The sequence below is a fragment of the Castanea sativa genome, chromosome 11 (genome assembly GCF_040712315.1).
Source record: "Castanea sativa cultivar Marrone di Chiusa Pesio chromosome 11, ASM4071231v1".
NCBI classification, from domain to species: domain Eukaryota; kingdom Viridiplantae; phylum Streptophyta; class Magnoliopsida; order Fagales; family Fagaceae; genus Castanea; species Castanea sativa.
In genome coordinates, this window is record NC_134023.1 from 1,696,361 (window position 1) to 1,703,132 (window position 6,772).

At 34.5% G+C, this 6,772-nt stretch overlaps 2 long non-coding RNA genes across 2 annotated transcripts; one reads left to right on the top strand and one right to left on the bottom strand.

Annotated features, from left to right (window-relative positions):
• The first annotated feature begins 544 nt into the window (after positions 1 to 544).
• On the top strand, positions 545 to 3,760 carry LOC142617494 (uncharacterized). Its single transcript, XR_012840982.1, has 2 exons — positions 545 to 1,370; positions 3,258 to 3,760. It is a non-coding gene; the product is annotated as an uncharacterized LOC142617494 (long non-coding RNA).
• A 99-nt stretch (positions 3,761 to 3,859) lies between these two features.
• On the bottom strand, positions 3,860 to 5,769 carry LOC142617910 (uncharacterized). Its single transcript, XR_012841104.1, has 2 exons — positions 5,361 to 5,769; positions 3,860 to 4,123 (listed from the first exon to the last, which is right to left on the bottom strand). It is a non-coding gene; the product is annotated as an uncharacterized LOC142617910 (long non-coding RNA).
• Positions 5,770 to 6,772: the final 1,003 nt, after the last annotated feature.

Genomic DNA, 6,772 nt, shown 5'->3' on the forward strand with positions numbered 1-6,772 from the left:
ATAGTATTCCAATCCAATAAGTATTGAAATGTTGTAACACAAAATTTAGAAAGGAAATAAAGTTAACATTTGGGATATGTTTGACAAGTAATGCATTGGGTAAGTAACAGAGATTACTGGATAAACATACATGTATGAAACAATTAAGTGTTGGTTTTAGATATAACAAAGGTTACATTGAATCTCAGCCTCCACACAAAGTCAGAATCCAGCTCAATTAAGCCCCATAATTTTTTTTTCCTTAAAGATTTCAATTTTGAAATATATGTTCATAACAAACAATTAAAGTCACAACCCAACAAAAACATAAATCTAAGAATTTTTCATACCAAATGATAGAAAGCCCAATAACCTAACAAGCGAAATGATAAATGAAATGATATGCATGGAAAGATTAAAAGAGAAAGAGAAAACATTCCAACCCATTACTACATGGGCTTTCCCTTGTTTTATAAGCCTTTGTTTCGGGCCACAATATATATATATATATATATATATATATATATATATATATATATATAACCTCAAATTAAATGCAATGCCCATGTCTGTTCACTAACTGCTTCCACGAGCTTCTCAGAGCAGAGCTTGAAGAGCAGGAGAGGGCGGTCGTATTTGGTGGTGGAATGGCGGAGATGGTCGGAAATGAAGGGTTTTGGATTAAAGATTTCCATTGTTTTGCAGAAGGAGGTGAACTCTATGTATGATTTTATAGAGAGTCCCACATCGCTTCTTCTTTTTCTTGTTGAATGAATAATGAGAATTTAGGTAAAATTGTCTGACATTATTTGCTGTTTCCTTCAACCTTCAAAGACAGAAAAGGGTTAAATTCAGAGGATTCATATCCCGTGCAATACTTAGGGTATTGCATAATCCAAGGTCCATTAATTTGACACGTTATAACTCCAGCTTGGCAATCCGTGTCTCCCATTTTTTCTTTTCATTTCAGCTACCTGTATTCCTCTTCAGTAAAACTCTCTCCCATTCTCTCAACCCGACTGTGCTTCCACCATTCTCTCAACCTCCACGCTTGCTCTGTGCGTCTCCCTCAAGTCCTCAACCCCTTCATCACCGTTACCAGCAAAAACAATGAAACTCACCATCTGAAACCAAAACCCCAAACACTTACACGCCTCGTAGAGCACTTTTTAGACCCAGATGAGAGAGAGCGAGAGCAAGGGTTGGGGTTTGGAGAGAATCGGGTGTAGAGAGAAGTTGATACTTTTGGGGTTTGATCTAGGGAGGGAAGTGAGGTTGAGAGACAAAGAAAGAGAGTTTGGTCCGAAGAAGCCACCATCGGAGGTGGTGGTGAGTGTTGGTTGTGATGAGCCATGGCAGCAGAGAGAGAGAGGAAGAGGCTGACTGGTCCGGTAGGCTTTCCCTTTTATCTTTTTTTTTTTTTTTTTTTTAATTTGTTTTTTATAAACTCTGTTTGGTTGCTAGGAAAGGAAGGAAAGTAAATAATGGTGTCCCAATTTTGTTGATTGATTTATTTCTGCTGAATTTGATTTTATTTTCTCTTATTTTTATGTGTTTGGTTTTTAGCTTATGAATTGAAATCAAGTCTTACATTGTCTGCATTTTTGTCAATTGTTTAAAAATGCTTAAATCCTTGTAATTTGTATTCAATGGGCTTATTATGAGGCTCCTAATGAAGAAAGTTTGAACCTTGAGCTGTTTGACCAAAGCATGAATGTTCAATACACTGAAAGGCTTTCATAGAAAAATTTTGACAGCATATATTTCCATTTGGAGGTAATTACACAATATTGACTTTAAAGACTTCTTGTAGACGTGTTGTTCAACAGATGATTTTATTGTGACGAATGATCCATATTGAGTGTCACTCCTTAGATATAGAAGAAACTAAATGGGTAGCACAAATGATCAAATCCATAATTATACAAAATTTACTTTTTGAGATTTTCAATTGTCCTGGCAACCCCAGAAACTGCTACAGATGCAGATCAATAACCATGAAGTTTGTTAATTATAATTTTTATAATGAAATTGGTTCTTTAATCTTAGACTTGCTGGATTTAATTTGTAGTCACTTTGGTTACATGTTTTTTTTTTAAACTTGTAGTACTTCCACAACTCAATTGAAAACCATCACAGCTCATTACTATGCTTTGGGTATGGCTGAATATGCTGTCATTGAGTTTCTGTTTGATGGTGAGCTTGTGTGTGTCCTTGGTGTAAATATGTATTATGGTTATAGCTTTTATTTGGATTTGAAACTAATGAATGGTGGTTGGATGGGCGTTTTTAGATTTGGGTTGATTTCACAATGGGTTTCTATTTATGTGCTTTATTGTGTAAAAACATGTCATGGTGCACACGAGTTGTTGAGTGAGGGTGAATTTTGTGTTTCATGAGTGTGCTTATATTAGTGTAAAAAAAAAAAATGCAGCAGGTGAGTACAAATCTAAAAATCTGGATCTATAAAGGGTAAAGTAATGCGTATTAATCTTCTTGTTGTTTTTTCCCCTTTGCTTTGATTTTTGTTATTGCCTTGCTTCTTTGTTGTTGTTGTTGCCTTTGAGTATTTTGTTACCGCCGTATTGGTACCACTTGAGCAATTTCAGGATTTTTTTTTTCTTTGACATTAACTTGAAATTCTGTTGCTTAGTCATAAGGTATTCTAAAAATCCTTATCACAACCTCTTAACTTGTAGAAGTGATCTCTATAAACCAAATCACAACCTCTTTCCATTGGCCATTTTGCCTAGTAGCATCTGCATGCTCCTTGTAAATCTTATTTAGGGGTTTTAAGTGTAAATCTTATTTACAAGGCAAAAAAAGCTTCTTTTCCCCTCATTCTCAAAAATACATACATTATTAGCTTGTTTTTGAGACTCAAGTGACGTGTAAAAAGAATGAAGTGCTTAATGCAGATTAAACCATAGGGAAATATCTTGACAAGCTCATTGCAATGAGCATTCTTTTAAAAGTAGATTCAACACAATATAACAAATTTCTCTAACACTATAATTATATAGCATGCTTTTCTTTCTTCCATGGGATTTTGTTTCTTCCATTCTTTTGAAGTCAATAGATTGGATTTTCTTGTGGTTATTTTGATTTTGTTTATGATACTTTTCCTTTAGCAGGGCCCCATTCCACAACTAAGGTCATGTTTCTCATATGATTTTCTCGTTGAAGTTCTCTTTGTTACCATATATCTTAAATTTTTGACAGTTGATGAACATGGGAGTGTAATATATTTAATTATGGGCATGCTATTTGCATTTCAGTTTTAGGCCTGATGATCAGTGGCAGTGAGCTTGGACACTGATGAGGAGGCAAGTAATGATAAGAGGATTGAAGTTGATTCCGCTAATGTTGTTGAGTCAAAACTTGGTGTCGTTGCTATTGATGATGACCTATTCTAAAATTGGCGCATCTTTGGAGGGCATGCTGGGATGGCTTCATGATTGTCCAGTCCTCAACTTCACATACCCAAGCTTTTGACAAGGGAAAAACTGAACCATTATTTGCGTCAAAGGATCACAATTGTCTCTTTCAGCTAAAGTTTTTGATTTAAGATTTAATAGATTCCTGCCTATAAAATTACATTGGCATGTGCAACACAATCAGATTACTCTCTTCTACTAAGTGTTAACAATTTTTCTTTTGGTTTTTGTACAACATGTGACATTGCCTTTTGAGTAAGAGTAAATCTTAGCCTATAGTTGTGTACATTGCAATAAAACTCTTGTTATTTAGTCTTGTAATAAAAATGTGCATTTCAATAGAATTTTGTTCATTCTTGGAGCAAACTCTTTTCTTTTTTACGTCTCCTTTCTTGCATCACATTGTTATTGTAATAAAATATCATATGATACATCAAAGTACGACTTTAGTAAAAGAATTTTTTATTATGTAAAGAATACATCAATGTTTAACTTGTAGCTACTCAAAACATACATATATAAAAACCAAGTTGGAGTAGGTTCATAAGTCATAAGCGAACTACAAAACTGCAAGTGCTACAAGCCATAAAGCTATCTAAAAAATTGCTCTAAGGGGTTCATAAAGCTATTAAAAAGTTTTCCAATATCCTCTGCAAACTATCCAAGATACTTCAAAGTCTTGTATTATCCTTTAATGTGGTAGAATCCTGAAAAAAAAAAAAAAAAAAAAAAGAGTCATAATCTTAGAAAAAGCAATAAATAAGAGCATATGATAAAGTTTTAAGTTTTAGAAAGTACTTGACTCAATTATGGAAACACTCAAGTGAGTTTCATTCCCACTATCAAAATATTATAATCTCCACAACTCCATCAATAACCAAATTAATTAATTAATTTTTTTTTTAAACTCAATCAGCAACAAAGCGTTTACAAAATTTTATGATAATCCCTAATGATTTGTAATCTAAGACCAATATTATTCCTGTGTTATGCATGATGCAATGTAATTTTTATAAGACAATGTCCATGACAAGTATAATTTCCAGTAAAAACACAAGTACCAACACAACTTCATACATTGGCTTGGAAATTATACGAGTTAATAATTTTAAAAATTATAATAGCACAACCTGAATTTCGGATGGATTTTTGTTTGTGTGCAACAAATGGCACTTTTATGTCAACAATTTGTGCCATTGACATCCAGGGTCTCAATAATTCAAGCTACTTGCTCCAATTTTAAGTTGCAGGACTAAAGAATTCATGTACTCCTCTTCGCAATAAGCGGAGTTCTCCCAATCCAACCTACTAAAACTTCATGTTCTACCACAACATAGGCATTATGACAGCAATAATTCCTTAAGAGAACAAGCCTAACAGCTGAACTTAAAAAATCATGATAGATATTAACTCCTATACTAGAACTATTAAGAATAAGCTCAGATTTCTATCTTTAATCTCCCAAAAAAAAAAAAAAAGCTCAAATCTTCAAACCACAAACTCAAGGATGTCAAGCACGCTGAAATTAACCCCTTATACTACATTTTTGTTTCACATAATTAAGATTTTAAGTCATCCACTAAAAATCTTTAAAGGGACTATCCATAGTCTAATTTCAGAACAACCAATTACTCACTAGCAAGACAACACCTTTTTTTTTCCTTCCCTTTAAACCCATGACAGAGCAAGACACAAAAATAATATCGTGACCCTAATAACGCCAAACACCCACCACTGTCAGCATCCACCAGTCCAAACTCACAAATCTAGCGAAGATAAAGGAAGTAAGGCCACCGGTCACCCGCCGGTCCTCAGCCATCGACACACCCACACCCACACTTCACTGGGTTTTGTACCCATTATCAAAATCTCAAAACGTTCCACAATAAATCAACAAGAATCATGAAAGGAAGCAAAACGAAATAAGAAATGAAAGGAAGTTACTTGTTTATAGTTTACGGTGAGCAGTGGTAGACTTAACGGCAAAAACTGACGTGGATGGCACGGTCGGCGACTCAAAAGCGACGGCAAGAAATCCAATGTGGGCATTTCGCTCTCTCTCATCTGGGTCTAAAAAGTGCTCTACGAGGTGTTTGGGGATTTGGTTTCAGTTGGTGAGTTGCTATTTTTTCTTTGTTTTTGCTGATGGCTCTGGGTTGGGTATGCTGGTAACGGTGATGAAGAGGTTGAGGACTTGAGGGAGATGCATAGAGCAAGCGTGGAGGCGTGGAGGTTGAGAGAGGGGCGGAAGCACAGTCGAGTTGAGAGAATGAAGGAGAAAGAAAAACCCAGTTAAAGTGGGAGAGAGAATTTTACCGGAGGAATACAGATAGCTGAAATGAAAAGAAAAAGTGGGAGACACGGATTGCCAGGCTGGTGTTATAACGTGTCAAATTAATGGGCCTTGGATTATACAGACGGCTGAGATTTGAGGTATTGCACGGGATATGAATCCAAATTGAGAATCGGCTAGAGAATGTAATGGATTGAAAAAGTGAGAAAACAAAAAGACTAATTATTATCTTCAAATTTAAAGTAATGGATAGGCCCAAGCCCTTTCCTAGCCCAACCCTGCATTATCCAATATGGTATCTCACAAAATCTTGGTTCACAAACCCCACCAATACCGTCCTCAATGGCCCAATTCACACCCAATGTTTCAGATCTTCACAATTTTATTTTTACCTTCATTCAAAACCTATATTTTTATCGGAGGGCCTTCACCTGATAAAACTACCTGACAAAAATGCTGCCACCATCCTTGTCAAAACCATATCACACCTTCAATAAGTTAAGCCCCCTTTATAAGAGATTTCTAGTAATATTATTATTATTTTGTAGAAATATGTATGAGTGAAAAAGTGTGTGAAAATACGTGTAATATTGTTTAAATACTGAAAACTATAGTAACAAACACCCCTTACTCCCCTCCATATTTCTTTCTCAAATTCAATTTTAATAAAAGAAAAAGAAAAAGAATTGTCTTGGAAATTCTCACGCACAACTTCAAACTTCCACTCAACAATTTAAAATTCCCCATTATCATCAACCAATTATAAGTTTGAGAATAAATGGTATAATGGATGGTCAGGTATAGTTTTCAATTAATTAAATTTATTTGAAATTGTTTTTTCAAAGCTTGTAGCTTTAATGGATTGGTAATTTGATTATCTATTTAGGGTAAAAAAGTTTAAATTTGTTGACTTTTTTTTGGGTAAAATATCTTTTTCATCCCTAAACTTTTACAAAAGTTTGTTTTTGGTCCTTAAACTTTCAAAAGTTTATTTTTGATCCCTAAACTTTGCAAAATGTTCTACTTTTTGTCCATTTGTATATGTCTGTTAGTTTAAGTCCTA